General features: G+C 39.7%; 1 protein-coding gene across 12 annotated transcripts in view; it reads left to right on the forward strand.

The window, feature by feature from the left end:
• The window catches only part of ablim1a (actin binding LIM protein 1a), a 120802-nt gene that overhangs the window by 39057 nt on the left and 64389 nt on the right, over positions 1–17356 (forward strand). For 2 of the 12 annotated variants that reach the window (XR_009815310.2, XR_012051161.1), the window contains exon 1: positions 1758–2032. The exons of the other annotated variants lie outside the window; for them this stretch is intronic. The gene's annotated coding sequence lies outside the window, so the exon portion shown is untranslated. Of the gene's footprint in view, positions 1–1757; positions 2033–17356 lie in introns of those variants that run through there. 12 annotated transcript variants of the gene reach the window in all.

Genomic DNA, 17356 nt, shown 5'->3' on the forward strand with positions numbered 1-17356 from the left:
GTCAAAGTGTACCAGCATGTCGGAATACGTCCTCAGACTTCTTCCATCCAGGTGAGAGGCATGATTTATGATCTACAATAAACTTTCAGGGAGCAGCAGACCACTTGAGGATGTAAAGATCGGCACACACGCCAAATAGATCGATTGTCTGCGTTAGTGCTTATAATGACAATATCACTAATACTTGGTTAATATTCAAGTCACGAAATGTAAATGTAAAAGAGTATTGTTGGCCGTTTTTGCATGGTTATTTATTGGGTTTTATGGGTGGAATAGAGAACCTTCATTGGCTCCGCTGTAAGTTAACTTTTATTTACAAGTTAAAAAATGCATTTAAAAAAATGCATAGCTCGTCATGTCTTTCATAATTGTGAACAATAGGCAAAAATCCCAAAAAGTGCAGTTCTCTTTTAACTCAGACCAAGAGTTTGATCATTTTAATCAAACACATTTTTATAAGATATATGTTCTAAACAGCCATATTGTTTTGGGTTGCAACAAATTAGTAAAAGTTTATTATAGTATTGAGATACCAGTATTTATTTCATACCAATGAAATGTAAAAGTGTATGATTATTTTCAATAATTTGAACTAATCAAATTGTATCAAAATGGAAACCACAAAGAAAGGGCTTGGATCAGTATTTCTGTTGGAAAACAAAGTCATTAATTTTTTTGGCGGTAGTAAAGATGATGGAGAGGTTTTCAAAGTGCGGCACGGTGAGTTTCCCTACCGAGAATATATTATGGTTGAGTGTTCTCTTGCTCCCTATTCTGTGGTGTTTTCTGCTCAAATCAATCAAATCAATTCAATATCATTAGGGATGTCCGATAATGGCTTTTTGCCGATATCCGATATTCCGATATTGTCCAACTCTTTAATTACCGATACCGATATCAACCGATACCAATATCAACCGATATATACAGTCGTGGAATTAACACATTATTATGCCTAATTTGGATAACCAGGTATGGTGAACATAAGGTACTTTAAAAAAAAATTTATAAAATAAAATAAGATAAATAAATTAAAAACATTTTCTTGAATAAAAAAGAAAGTAAAACAATATAAAAACAGTTACACTGAAACTAGTAATTAATGAAAATGAGTAAAATTAACTGTTAACGGTTAGTACTATTTGTGGACCAGCAGCACGCACAATCATGTGTGCTTACGGACTGTATCCCTTGCAGACTGTATTGATATATATAACCCTTTTGTGTGAATGAGTGTGAATGAGTGTGGGAGGTTTTTTGGGTTGGTGCACTAATTGTAAGTGTATATTGTGTTATTTATGTTGATTTAATTAAAAAAAAACAAAAACAAAAAAAACCGATACCGATAATAAAAAAAACGATACCGATAATTTCCGATATTACATTTTAACGCATTTATCGGCCGATATCGGCCAATAATATCATCCAAATCATTTCGACATTCACTTAAAGTTACCTGAACAAATATGATAATATACTCTTTCATATTTCTCAAGCTGCTGAACATTGCCCCACACTTAAAAAAAACATTTTAGCGTAATCTGAAAAGCGACACAAATGAGTCAACTAGTGTGTGTCCTGTGATGACTTGATGCAAAAGGTGACATGTCCATACGGTATATTACCTACATGTAGACTAAGGTTACAAGGACCTAAGAACTGCACTCTGCTTTGGGATTTGGGGTGACAGTTTTAGTTCACACAGAAGCAGCAGCCACCAGGTTGCTGCAGTGAGGAGGTGGCTGACACAACAGAGGGACAGGGAGTGAGGGAGAGGAGGGAGGAGGAATGGGTATGAGGAGGAGGACGAGAAGAAGAGTGATGTAGCAGCAAAAGCAGGCAAGCGAACCCCTCAGTATAGCCATGTTTTTTAGGAGGAGCACATAGCACGTAGAGGACACCTCCCCCATTTCTCTCTGTGGTGTCTTGACTTTAAAAGGATCTAGCTCCTAGGGTTGTACTGCTGAAGGATACTTTGAGGCTTCTCTGTTGCGGTTTTCCTGGTTTCCAATGGTCATGGTCAAAGAAAAAGGTACAGTGCTGGCTGTGGTCAGGAATGAGTGGTATTTCTTTCATCTGTCATGTTGATGACTGTCAACCGATTTGTTTTTTTATCATGTATTTGTACGTTTCTGCCTGACTCCTTTTTGTGTGTCATCCCACTATTGGAAGTGATACTGACATTTGGGATATTGACATGGTTTTCTTTATGTACTGCAGATGTGTGCCGCTTGTAAGAAAGCACAACACAATAATGTGCATTTAGAACTTCTATTTGGAGCGTAAACAGTTGTGCACTACAAGCACATGATGCTCAGGCTGGACTACGCTTGATATACCAATGTCGGGGTTTATGTAAATGCATGTAGGGACGTAGCATCTGGCGTGTTTATGAGGGAGAGTGACGACCCACCACATGGTGATTAATATGCATACAGTCTATGTTAAAATGATGCATCTTCACTGGCAATGCAGCCAAAACTATAAAATGTGAAAAAGTGGAACACTTGTAAAGGGAAGTACACTGCGCAGAGCTTTCTCTCTCTCTCTCTCTCTTTGCCTCTCTCCCTCTCATGCTCTGTCTGCAGCCGTTGCCATGGTGACCATCCAAGAGGTACACTCCATTGTTGTCAGATGTGGCCTCATTCATAGTGGCCCGTTAAAAGGAAAAGGTGGTTGTGTCCGCCAACAACAAACATCTTTTATCAAAAAGGACCAAAGATGAAACATACCTGGTCCATTACCCTGGGACTCTCCTACAGCCCGGATTTATTTGTATAAACCCATTATAATAATAAAAAAAAATAAAAAAAAGTTAGTAATAATATCACATTTTATGTATAAATAAACATTTGCAAATTGCAGGTCGTTAATCTGTTGTTACAGACTGGAAACAACCACAACTATGAATTATAACTCATTACCATGCAGTATTCCTATAATAGTCCATCCATCCATCCATTTTCTATCACTTGTCCCGTTCGGGGCGGCGGGGGGTGCTGGAGCCTCTCTCAGCTGCACACGGGCGGAAGGCGGGGTACACCCTGGACAAGTCGCCACCTCATCGCAGGACCAACACAGATAAACAACATTCACACTCACATTCACACACTAGGGCCAATTTAGTGTTGCCAATCAACCCATACCCAGGTGCATGTTTTTGGGGGTGAGAGGAAGCCGGAGTACCCGGAGGGAACCCACGCAGTCACGGGGAGAACATGCAAACTCCACACAGAAAGATCCCGAGCCCGGGATTAATCTCAGTGCCTATAATAGTCCATCCATCCATCCATTTTCTACCGCTTATTCCCTTTGGGGTCGCGGGGGCGCTGGAGCCTATCTCAGCTACAATCGGGCGGAAGGCGGGGTACACCCTGGACAAGTCGCCATCTCATCGCAGGGCCAACACAGATAGACAGACAACATTCACACTCACATTCACACACTATGGCCAATTTAGTGTTGCCAATCAACCCATACCCAGGTGCATGTTTTTGGGGGTGAAAGGAAGCCGGAGTACCCGGAGGGAACCCACGCAGTCACGGGGAGAACATGCAAACTCCACACAGAAAGATCCCGAGCCCGGGATTAATCTCAGTGCCTATAATAGTCAGTATGCCATAAATGTTTGTTTTAATAAAACACATTGCATCGGTTCAGCTTCTGGGTTGCACAGACAGCTTTGTTTGCCGTGTGTGGGTGTCATGTGATATCTTTTTTTCGTCTGAAAATATTTCCTTGACCGAAAAAAGTGTGCTTTTTGATCTTTTGACCCGTGTGAAAGTGTGTAGGTTTGTTTATTTTTCTGGAGTGTGCTCTATTGATACAGCCGTAGAGACAGTTTGCTTGATGTGGCGTCAGCTGGCCACCAAATAACAGCCTTCGCCATCGAGTCCCCTCGTTGGCAGAGCACCCAAAGCATCTGGCAGCCACATGTTTACGTCCCACACTTACTCTTAAAGTTTTCCACGGACTTGAAGCGCTACTTCCTCTTTGGATTTTTGGGATTTGGCTGTAGAAAAACACTTGCCTGGTTTCATTATTCATATTTAGAAGGGTTTTTTTTCAAATGTTTTTAGCATACATAACAAAACAAGTGAATAAAGATTCCATTGTGTCATCAGCTGTTTTATCATACAGCTTACTTGTGGCTTCTGAAGTCCAGCTGGATTACACTATATGGTCTGTATGATGAATCGCAATCCAGACACTGCAGCGTTCGCATTTTCACGGCTTGCAGGTGGTTGTCCTGTTTTCCCAGTAATTTGTAGCCTCTTAATAGTGAGCAATTCATCACAGCAATGTGCATATAAGTCATGGCATTCAACTTGGCTTCATTTGTGTACAATTTCTACTGCACTCTTTAGAAAATAACGCTCGTTTTATGAAGTTTGACGGATGAGGTATTGATTCTGAGAATTACTGATATCAAGTGAAGTGCGTGGCGGCTTATCTTTGAAGCTTGGCAGCGACGAAAATGGAGCCAACCCTTTTTACAGACATCAATCATAGACACACACACACACAAACACACACACACATATACACGATGTTTGTGCAGCTGGCACACTGGACCAAAATATACAGATCAGATAAGTGGTCAGTCAGGAAAAGAATGTCATTGACCTCAAACACACAAACTAAAACAACAAGACGGACACAAGAATAATATACATCGTGCTTGTCAACTACATCCTCTTTGTCTGGCATGATCGGTCTTCAACTAACAGGAAATGAAAGAGTGGCGCATGGAGACGCAAGAGTTTATCATTCTGAATCAAAAAGCTGAGTGCCTGCATCAGCCCCACATTTACAAACACAATGGTTGTGTAGTTCATGAACCCGGCCATTGTGTATTTTTGGATAAGAGCGGAAGAGTGGAAGTGTTTATCAGCAAAGTGCTGCACAATAAATGCTTTGCACTGTGGCAGATCTTTATTCCAAACCCAGGTCCCTGAGGATTAGTTATTTAGGGTTGGGGTGCCTGGTTGAGCTTGATAGTGTGCTGCCCCTTCCCGCACATTTTGGCGTGTTTGATGTGCTTTGTCTGGGCTGCTGGTGGTGGGGCAGAGAGGCAGGCTAGCAGCCATACATATTCATGGCTCTGAGGGTTAAGAGCTTCTTGTTATGACGGGGTGATAAAGAGCTCTGCACACCCTCCCCCAAAGACACATGCTCACATATGTGATCATGCATTGGGATTTAATTATAGCTTTGTGTTTATTTTGTCAGTTTCCATTTGTTGTCTTGACAGACCAGTAAATATCAGTTATCAGTGGCTAGAATACAGTCATCAAATCAGGTCTTATTGTGTAGTAAATGTATTTGCTTTCTTTTGTAGCACAATTTGTTTACCAATTATGTCTACTGAGATCCTCATAAAGGAATTATAAATGTTTGCTTCAAACTGGGAATGTTGTATCTTGAACTAGACATACTCTAAGCCAGTGGTTCTCAACCTTTTTTCAGTGATGTACCCCCTGTGAAAATGTTTTTAATTCAAGTACCCCCTAATCAGAGCAAAGCATTTTTGGTTGAAAAAAAGAGATAAAGAAGTAAAATACAGCACTATGTCATCAGTTTCTGATTTATTTAATTGTATAACAGTGCAAAATATTGCTCATTTGTAGTGGTCTTTCTTGAACTATTTGGAAAAAAAGATATAAAAATAACTAAAAACTTGTTGAAAAATAAACAAGTGATTCAATTATAAATAAAGATTTCTACACATAGAAGTAATCATCAACTTAAAGTGCCCTCTTTGGGGATTGTAATAGAGATCCATCTGGATTCAGGAACTTAATTCTAAACATTTCTTCACAAAAAAAGAAATCTTTAACATCAATATTTATGGAACATGTCCACAAAAAATCTAGCTGTCAACACTGAATATTGCATTGTTGCATTGTAATGAATGGAATAGCCAAATTGATTTGATGTTCAGTTTATGAACTTACATTCATATTTTGTTGAAGTATTATTCAATAAATATATTTATAAAGGATATTTGAATTGTTGCTATTTTTAGAATATTTAAAAAAAATCTCACGTACCCCTTGGCATACCTTCAAGTACCCCCAGGGGTACGCGTACCCCCATTTGAGAACCACTGCTCTAAGCAACAGCATGTTATAAATGGGATGTCCAACTCATACAAAATGCTTCTCCCATCAGGGGTTGTTACACTTGATACAATGTTTGGTCCTTTTTCTGAATCCTGACCCAATTCTTCCACTTATCCGGGCTTGGCATCGGCACTTGAGCGCTCCAATGTCTGGTTGGAAAATCGAATCCAAGCCGATGAACCACTCTATATCGTGTTCTATGCATGTTCTGAACAAATGCAGGACAAATGCTTGGTTGGTAACTACAAATTAATTGCACCCATCAGAAATAAAGGATGCTGTATCTTGATCCACGCTGAAGGTTAATATTATGTTAGATTCTAGCCCTTCATTCACCCATCTTTACCTTTGGAAAAGATAGGGTGGCTTGTATGGTTGTCTGTTCATCTATCCATTTTCTACTGCTTGTCCAGAATCGCAGTAATTCATATCCCCAAGACATTCAAGTTCTTGTTTATGTCGAGAAGAGAGGTTAAGGGTAAGACATTCCTGTCCTTTAACTCAATACCTCAACTCATTTTGTCTAACTTCCTGCTGTTGCACGGTAGGCCCACTTTCTTGCTGAAAGATAATCCAATATTCCCGGATCAGGTGATCCAAAGCAAAGGTATTTGGCTTGAGTTCACACTTATCACTGGGAACTTGGCTCAAGTCTCTGAAATGGTCTCCCTCTGGAATGTTGCTGAAAATGGTGTGACCAAAACACCAATGTAATAACCATGTAATGAGAATCAGGAAATATGTGATGTATCGTATTGTAACTGTATGCATGTTTGAATTCAACTTAAAACATAACTGGCGTAATTCTAGGACCTGGTCGTAAACCCTGAGCATGGCTATAGTGACGTATGTTGACCACTGTTTTCATTTCTTTGTGTAGCAACATACACCTTATTTTCTAGAAAGTTTTATAACACCTTCAATGATGCTAAACATGACATTCTCTTTACAACCTTTGACTTTTCAAGGCAGCATCCAAACACAACTGGTCCAATACAGTGATGGTGTTCAGTATTTCTGCAAAGGTGGTTGTATTGTCATTGATGTTTGCTTTTCAGGTAGTTATGCAAAAAGTCAATTTTCATACCCTTCCACTTTGTGCAAGGTTGGCATATGGGTCAAGTTTTAAGTGCAGATCCAGTTAGAAGTTTAGAGACACTTTTGCAAACATTGCAATATCGGGCATCCCCTCGATTTTGTCAATACATAATGCATGAATGTTACTAACAATATGCAGGAATACTGTATGAAAGAGACGAGTATGCATATTAAAGAGTGCATACTTTTAGTGGCTTGATTCAGATGGTAGAGTGGCCGTCCAGCTACTTTAGGACTCCCGGTTCGATTCCAGCTTCCGCCATCCTAGTCACCCACCTTTCCCTCAGTGTCACTCACAGTGGTGTATGAATGTGAATGAATGAACTAAACAGTGCATCCTGAAGACACGGTCAGAAGGCAGCTTGAAGATGGTCTGTGAAACATAAACAATGCAACATTTTGACCAAAGAACCTCCATTACATGTTATGTAGACTACAAGGAATTGTTTTAAATGTAGAAAAATATATATTATGACCCCTTTAAAGTGGAACATTATCACAATTTCAGAATTGTTAAAACCATTAAAAATCAGTTCCCAGTGGCTTATTATATTTTTCGAAGTTTTTTTCAAAATTTTACTCATCACGCAATATCCCTAAAAAAAGCTTCAAAGTGCCTGATTTTAACCATCGTTATAAACACCCGTCCATTTTCCTGTGACGTCACATAGTGAAGCCAACACAAACAAACATGGCGGAAAGAACAGCAAGCTATAGCGACATTAGCTCGGATTCAGACTCGGATTTCAGCGGCTTAAGCGATTCAACAGATTACGAACGTATTGAAATGGATGGTTGTAGTGTGGAGTCAGGTAGCGAAAACTAAATTGAAGAAGAAACTGAAGCTATTGAGCCATATTGGTTTGAACCGTATGCAAGCGAAACCGACGAAAACGACACGACAGCCAGCGACACGGGAGAAAGCGAGGACAAATTCGGCGATCGCCTTCTAACCAACGATTGGTATGTGTTTGTTTGGCATTAAAGGAAACTAACAACTATGAACTAGGTTTACAGCATATGAAATACATTTGGCAACAACATGCACTTTGAGAGTGCAGACAGCCCAATTTTCATCAATTAATATATTCTGTAGACTTACCCTCATCCGCGCTCTTTTCCTGAAAGATGATCTGTCCAGTTTTGGAGTTGATGTCAGCAGGCCAGGGAAGCTAGGGTCGATAGGGGGTTGAGCTCGCTCGTCTGCGGGAACAAACTGCCGCCATTGCTTGCCGTGCTACCGAGGTCCTTTTGTCCCTGAATTGCTCACACACTCCGGCAGATTCAATGGGGGTCTGGCGGCAGATTTCTTTGACTTTATCGTTGGAAATGCATCTGCTTTGAGTGTCGCAGGATATCCACACATTCTTGCCATCTCTGTCGTAGCATAGCTTTCGTCGGTAAAGTGTGTGGAACAAACGTCCAATTTCTTGCCACTTTCGCATCTTTGGGCCACTGGTGCAACTTGAATCCGTCCCTGTTCGTGTTGTTACACCCTCCGACAACACACCGACGAGGCATGATGTCTCCAAGGTACGGAAAACAGTCGAAAAACGGAAAATAACAGAGCTGATTTGACTCGGTGTTTGAGAAAATGGCGGATTGCTTCCCGATGTGACGCCACGTTGTGACGTCATCGCTCCGAGAGCGAATATTAGAAAGGCGTTTAATTCGCCAAAATTCACCCATTTAGAGTTCGTAAATCGGTTAAAAAAATATATGGTCTTTTTTCTGCCACATCAAGGTATATATTGACGCTTACATAGGTCTGGTGATAATGTTCCCCTTTAAGGTTGGATTGTTTAGCCTCTCTTAGTAAACCGACCCCATAAATGTTTCTTTGTTTGAGAACAACATAGGGTTGCTATAAAACTAGTTTTTTTTGGTGAACTCAGGTTCTTTGTTTGGTAAAATGTTACATTGTGGCTTGGCAATGTTTGGCGTGAACCCAGGATGCAGAGACAGCAAGTGAATGCAGGAAAAATATATTTAATAAAATACCAAAACAATGGCACAAAAAACATGATCTGAAGCTGGCTTAAGAGGCTTTCTGATCGGCAGGTGTGTTTCCTGATTGCCAATCAGGGACAGGGGAGGGAGCCATCGTCCAGACCATAGGAGAAGTAGTGACAAACAGCAAGTGGAAACAATAAAATAAATAAAAGCGCTGGTTAGGAACCAAAACTAAAGAAATAATAAACAGAAGTCCAAGACAGTCATGAAGGATCATGACAGAAAAAAATGGTGTGGATGCTTTGCATTGCAGTGGACTTTTTGTTCTTTGTTTATTTGTAAACCATTGTGGGCTATGTTCCTCAGCCATGGGTTGTGTTTTTCTTGGACACATGCTAGACAGCGCAGCTTCCTAATTGCCCCCTCCTTTGTGAAGGTATGTCATTGAACCATTTACAAAACAAGGGCAAATGCCATAGTACTCCTTTGGAGTGGATAGGCTCGGCGTGTATGCACATAGCAGTCACAGATGTGTCCTTTTTGTATTGCTGCAAGATCTCCTTTGTCTATTTTGTCCCACCAACACTGACACACTCTTTTAGCACATGTTCTATGTCCACGCTGTAGATACTGTACAGTATATCTGACCGAAACAAAGGCAATGTGCAAATTAATATTTTATTAGAGCTTTCCTCTGTTGTCTGGAGTCCCTGGTGTATTTCCAACCTGCTAATATGCTTTTCAATTTTTATGAGTGGTGAATTAAAGCACATCTCGCCATCTCTGTCAGTTTTGTCATTAACCAACAAGACAGGCGCACATGTTGCAGGAGAATCTGTCCCCGGGGGATTAAAGACTTTCCTCATCGCCCCTCGGAGTGTCATCCGCAACCTTTTGTTATTGTCGACGCAGCGAGGCTCTGCTTATATAGGTTGAGTATGGAAGGGCTTCAGGGGTGAGGGGAGCAAACCCCCACAAGCCCCTACCTCCAATGCCTCTGCACCAGGCTTCGGGATGCTTTGCTTGGTTTGTGCTTTCTCAGCACCATCGTTATGTGTGTGCGTGTGTGTGTGTGTGTGTGTGTGTTCATTGTGTGTTTAGGCTCATATCAGTCATGTTATCCCTCCTTGATGAGGCATGGCAGATCACGCAGTCAGCACAGTCACCGCTTCCAGCGAAGATAAGGAGGGGGCGCAAAGCCAAAGACAACGTTGTATTGTATATTTAAGGGAGAGGAGCTCTGTGTTGACTTTGCATTGTGAACCATGTGCTGACCTATTTATAGTGTTATATAATATACATTCTTGAAAACATGCTATTACATCGAGCAATTAATACAACATCACTTTTATTGCAATCATATGTCTGCTTTACAAAGAACTACTGTCTTGATTCGTATATAAACACATACTGTAAATGTCCCAATTTTGTAGTTTTTAGCAAAAGTCCTTTTGTGTTGTTAATTTTTAATAAAGTGTAGTGTAGCGTGCCGATTTGATCTATTTTGCCACAACTGTCTCCGCCTCTTTGCATTCTTTGCAGTCTTTGCTGAGGCTCTAAAACACTCCATACAGCATACAGGCAGCCTTGGAATGGAAAAACAGAGCATTTCCCTTTCAAAGCTTAGTTTTGACATCACTTCTGTAAGTGCCTCAGTCTTGGAATTTTGGAATGCAAGCGATGTCTTTCCTACAAAAGTTGGCATGTTGTGTAAATCGTAAATAAAACAGAATACAATGATTTGCAAATCTTTTTCAACTTATATTCAATTGAATACATTGCAAAGACAAGATATTTAATGTTCGAACTAAGAAACGTATTTTATTTTTTTTGCAAATAATCATTAACTTAGAATTTAATGGCAGCAACACATTGCAAATAAGTTGGCACAGGGGCATTTTTACCACTGTGCTACATGGCCTTTCCTTTTAACAAAACTCAGTTAACGTTTGGAACTGAGGAGACCAATTTTTGAAGCTTTTCAGGTGGAATTCTTTCCCGTTCTTGCTTGATGTACAGCTTAAGTTGTTCAACAGTCCGGGGTCTTCGTTGTGGTATTTTAGGCTTCATAATGTGCCACACATTTTCAATGGGAGACACGTCTGGACTACAGGCAGATCAGTCTAGTACCCGTACTCTTTTACTACAAAGCCACGCTGTTGTAACACGTGCAGAATATTGCTTGGCATTGTCTTGCTGAAATAAGCAGGGGCGTCCATGAAAAAGACGTTGTTTGGATGACAACATATGTTGCTCCAAAACCTGTATGTACCGGTACCTTTCAGCATTAATGGTGCCGTCCCAGATGTGTAAGTTACCCATGCTTTGGGCACTAATAGGCCTACACCCCCATACCATCACAGATGCTGGCTTTTGAACTTTGCGCCTATAACAGTCCTGATGGTAATTATTTACCTCTTTGGTCCGGAGGACACAAAGTCTACAGTTTCCAAAAACAATTTTAAATGTGGACTCGTCAGACCACAGAACACTTTTACACTTTGCATCAGTCCATCTTAGATGAGCTCGGGCCCAGCGAAGCCAGCAGCGTTTCTGGGTGTTGTTGATACATGGCTTTCGCTTTGCATAGTAGAGTTTTAACTTGCACTTACAGATGTAGCGACAAACTGTGGTTACTGAGAGTGGTTTTCTGAAGTGTTCCTGAGCCCATGTGTTGATATCCTTTACACACTGATGTCGCTTTTTGATGCAGTACCGCCTGAGGGATCGAATGTCCATAATATCATCGCTATTGTGCAGTGATTTCTCCAGATTCTCTGAACCTTTTGATGATATTACGGACAGTCAATGGTGAAATCCCTATATCCCTTGAGAAATGTTGTTCTTAAACTGTTCCACAATTTGCTCACGCATTTGTTCACAAAGTGGTGACCCTCGCCCCATCCTTGTTTGTGAATGACTGAGCATTTCATGGAAGCTGCTTTTATACCCAATCATGGCACCCACCTGTTCCCAATTAGCCTGTTCACCTGTGGGATGTTCCAAATAAGTGTTTGACGAGCATTCCTCAACTTTCTCATTCTTTTTTTTGCCACTTGTGCCAGCTTTTTTGAAACATGTTGCAGGCATTAATTTCCAAACGAGCTAATATTTGCATAAAACAACAAAGTTTTTCAGTTCGAACGTTAAGTATCTTGTCTTTGCAGTCTATTCATTTGAATATAGTTTGTAAAGGATTTGCAAATCATTGTATTCTGTTTTTATTTACGATTTACACAACATGCCAACTTCACCGGTTTTGGGTTCTGTATAATTGGTTGCGTGAAGATAGTATAAAAGTGCAGTAGCCTTGCAACACAGTAGTAAAAGCCTATTCACGTTATCAGTTTCTTGAATTACAGTCCATGTGCACGATGAATCATGCTGCATGACACAGTAAATCAGATGGAACACATTACTTACACGGTGATTACTCACACACACATTTACATTAATGTGCACAAGTCACAGGTCACCAGTGGAGTTGAATTATTGCAGTGACTGTACAGTACTATGTCTTGGTTCGTATAGTGTACAGCAGGGATATTCCACTGGCGGTCCAGGCGGAGAGAATGACACAATACCAGCCCCCGAGTTCAGTTCAAAACTTGGGAGACTTTTTCAGCAAATTCTTAAAAACATTAGAATGAACATTGGAGGAACTTGGACCACTGTAAACACACTGCATTTAAATTGTAACCTTGCTAGCAAACTTAGAACACTGAGTCTAAACAAAACTGCGGTGTTCCTCAATGTACCCCTTTAAATTCTCTCCTTTTTGGCCGTTACACAACCTTTTCGTGATGTGATTTATTTAACTAAGATACCTTATTTATTTCAGATTCAGTCAGTAGACATGTATTCAACTTCTTTGTTACACTAGTTCGAGTTCCTCGAGGTTCCATTTTAGGTGCTCTCTTTTTCCTCATTTCGGCTATTTGGCCCTCACGTTCAGTTCTAAAAAATTTGTAGGAGACTTACATTTTTATACCAGATTCTTAAAAAACACTTGATGCTCGCATAGAGATGATCTTTGACTAGCTTTTTTGCATAAGGTCCTTCAAAAAAGCAAAACACTCCTGCAACTGTAACAAAATAAATAGACCAAAATCAAATGTCTACTCTGGTAGAACATTAGTTTTTCAGAATATACACAATAAGAATAATAGTGAAGAAAGAAATCTGCTCCTTGGCTTTCTGGAAGTGTGGCCCCCAAAACAATTATTTACACAGCTGCTTCTGTTCAGTTCAGTTCAGTTCAGTTTCAGTTTATTTCGAACATGCATACAATACAATGTAATTCATCACACATTTCCAGTTGATTCATTACAGCACGTCCGAAAAGGAGTAGGAAGAAACTGAGCTTATTTAATCCTACTCCTTTTCATATCATTGCAATTTTATCCCATTTTTTTTTCTCTGTAACATAACGGTGAACAAATAAATAATAAACAAATAATATACTATAGCAAGTAAACAAATATTAAATACATACATGATATTTGTCTCAATAAAACAACAACAACAACAAACAAACAAACAGACAAACAAACAAACAAACAAAAAAAGGGTTCAAGATATTCATCATAATTCTAGTTCTGTGTACTTAGTGAACACTTCCATAATTTAATTCCACATACTGATATGCTAAGTGTTGTACGAGAGTATAAATGTTTTAAATGAGATTTTCCTCTAAGGTTGTATTTTTCCTCTTTTATTGAGAAGAATTGTTGTACATTCTTGGGTTGCAGGTTATAGATTGCTTTGTACATCATTTTAGCTGTTTGCAAATGCACCAAATCGTTGAATTTCAATATTTTGGTAAAACCCCTGAAGCCATCCAGCAGCTATAAAGTTATAAAATCATATTGCTGAATACACAATCGATCTAATGTTTTCTATTCATGACAGTCCAAATATGACACACACAGGACGGTCACACTAAGGATTCTCTGTCCAGCGGACCTTGCAGCGCCGACCCTCCATCTCCTTTCTCACTGCCATTTTTGTGTATCTGTGTCAGTTTGCATGTAGCTTTCAGACGTACTAAATAAAGACGCAAAATTGAGCCCGCATAACAGCTTCAGCATTGATAAATCACAGTGTGCGTGTTGAATAATTATATTTGCATCTTATCATCATCATTCTGATAATCACCATATATTATGCATCTTCGTGAATAAAAGACACGCTAAAACGATTGTGCTCTCTATTTTGCTCATTTAAAGGGGAACTGCACTTTTTAAAACATTTTGCTTACCGTTAACAATCATTATGAGAGACAAGAACACACGTCTTTTACTTTTTTAGGATTGTAAAGATGATTAAAAAATATACTTGGAAGATGGGGCTAATGGGAGTCAGCATTGTAGCCTTCAAAGCCCTCGAAAACAACTTCAAAACGCTTTATATACACACTGCAAGTACCGGTATATATATACATATATATATATATATATATATATAATGCAGTAACAGACACATTCAAAACAATATGTAGTATGTACAACATTTACCGTATTTTGGTCATTTTATGCATTACCGTAACTTCTTCTCTTAGCACATGTATTTCCAGTTCCATAGCCACGCACGTCTGTCTACTGGCAACAAATGTGTGTTCCTACTTCCGGAAACAAAGGTGTGTGTGTCTTCTAATCATGGCAGATTTGGTAATGAAGACAAACATTTTTGGACAAATGAGAATTTACAACCTTATCTTTTTGAAGCTGAACATACGGAGGAGGAACTTCTGGTTATAGAATCGAGCACAAAGAAAGGCTGAAATGTTGGAGCAGACGGAAGCTGAGAGAGTGAGATCGGTGTATATTGATGCTGTAAATGTGGAACTTGGAGCCAAGCTGTGCCGACATAAATGGATTGCTTACCCAAACCAAACCGGAAATAAAAAGCTAGCTGGACCAAACAGACAATTGTCCATCGAGTGAGTCACTATAATATCGATCATGATACATGCAGCACGTCATGCTATTGTTATTAGAACTACAGTACATACGTTGTCCAGCTAGCTGTGTACAAACGAAACATGAAATGTAGGCTAATACTCTACAAATACTGTAATATGATTGTTCACGTTTTTCAGTCAGTACAGATTGGTGTCCTGTCGCATTTTGTTGTGCATTACAAACTCAAAAGCCAGTCAGCCGTTCACACAGGAGCTAACTTACGGCTAACACCGTAGCATGCTGTCACAAGACGATGTGTTACTACGCTAAAAAAAGAGTTCCTCAGTGTTCGCTCTTACAATAACAATGTTGCTACAGCCTGGTTATTATACAGGTTACGGAACGTAAATGAAGTATCGTTGACGGTTTTTGGATGCATTTTTAAAGTGATTTAGAGATTAGCTGCATTGCTAGCCACCTAGAACAAGCCGATTAATACAAATTAGAGTGCAGAAAAAATGTTTTTCCTTCTTGTCTCTCATAATAATTGTGAACGATAGGCAAACTTCCGAAAAAAACAGCGGTTCCCTTTTAAGAAAAGTAATCCTGCGCGCAGGAGTTTGATAGATCAGCTTAATACACACAAAATGTGGACCCCGACTTAAACAAGTTGAAAAATGTATTCGGGTGTTACCATTTAGTGGTCAATTGTACGGAATATGTACTTCACTGTGTAACCTACTAATACAAGTTTCAATCAATCAAACAAACCTTTAGTAGCACAGGCCCAAAGTGTGTTTTTGCAGTGCACAAATACCCAGATGGCCCGTGGTTTGGAGGTGCAATGTCACACTCAAAACTGCTGAGTCTTTGCTGTCGGGTTCACCCAGAGATGACTCACAGTCCTGCTGAGTGTAATTACATCTGCCGGGAGGTGCACATCCCCACATTCGTACACCCCTCATCCTATTCAATCTTTGCCATGTTCTTCTCTACAAGAAAATGTTGCGCAAATAATTAGTTAATTGCTCATACAGGATGGACTGATGAAATGTGGTGAAATCTACAGTTTTTTTTTTTTTTTACTGAACCAACTTCTAATATTACAGAGCTGCTGCAACAGTGAAAGTGCAATAGTCCTGGCCATCAATAGTCTGAGAGAGTCTCTTCGCTCTTCGACCATGATGCTATTTCTGTGCTTTCAACCTTGCAGACTAATGATTTACAGCACAAAAGAATGTACTCTTGGTGCACATGGGAGTGCATGCTTTGCACAGCTTTGCATATAACAGTCAGGGAAAGGGACTGTTAAAATGACCAATGGATGACATTTCACTAACAAGTTATTTTATATATATTTCTTCTCCTGAAAATAGTTCTGGCAGTCATAAGCGGAAGAAGATGTATGCATGGATAATCGGTAGATAATTGACTGTACTTGGAACACCCCCTTTTCATTGTCAGTTGCCGCCCCCTCTTAGTGGGACATCATCTACAGAACTGGTGCCCATTTCCCCATTTCTTAGTGTTCTTAGCACGTAAAACTATTATTTTGATCATTTAATTACATGTTATTGTTACTCTAGTCCATGATTACTTCAAAACTGATATGGTTAACATTACAAGTAAAAAAATAAATATAAAATAATCATAATTTTCAGACTGCATGGACACCATAGCCTGTGTTTCCTCATGCTCTTTCAGCATCTTGTGGAAAATATCAGTAGAAGACGATGCAAAATATAATACTAGCGGCTTACCTTCTATTTGTCTCGTTTTTCAACACGGCGTCTGTTCTTCTTTCACCGTTTTTACGCAGGTTCTGACTCAGTCTTTCTCTCCTCGAGGTTGCTTCTGATTTTCAGGAACTGGCTTGAGTATTTTACACTTTTTGCATCCAAGTGCCGACCCACACATTTCTTTTTTGAAGTCAGACTCATTAAATGATCGCTCATGATCGCTGCAAATTTCACTCCTCTTGCTTGATCCGTCCCGAGTCGATTTGACTGGAGAGGTCCATACTTTCTTTATAATCCCATCATTTGGATGCAGGCTAACCCCTTTAGTTGTATTGCTACTACTTGCAACAATGCATCTGGCAGCCATATTTAATTATTCCCTGAAATTCCTTAAAAATATTGTGATTCAGGATGAAGATGCTACCAAAACATATACAACGCAATATAAAATTACATCCAGTCTTCTGTAGGTGACATCAGGAGGCCGATGCAGGCCCGCCCACATTTTAGAGCAAAAAGTTGACATTGCAAAAATGTG

The sequence above is a fragment of the Nerophis lumbriciformis genome, linkage group LG02, assembly GCF_033978685.3.
Source record: "Nerophis lumbriciformis linkage group LG02, RoL_Nlum_v2.1, whole genome shotgun sequence".
Taxonomy (NCBI): domain Eukaryota; kingdom Metazoa; phylum Chordata; class Actinopteri; order Syngnathiformes; family Syngnathidae; genus Nerophis; species Nerophis lumbriciformis.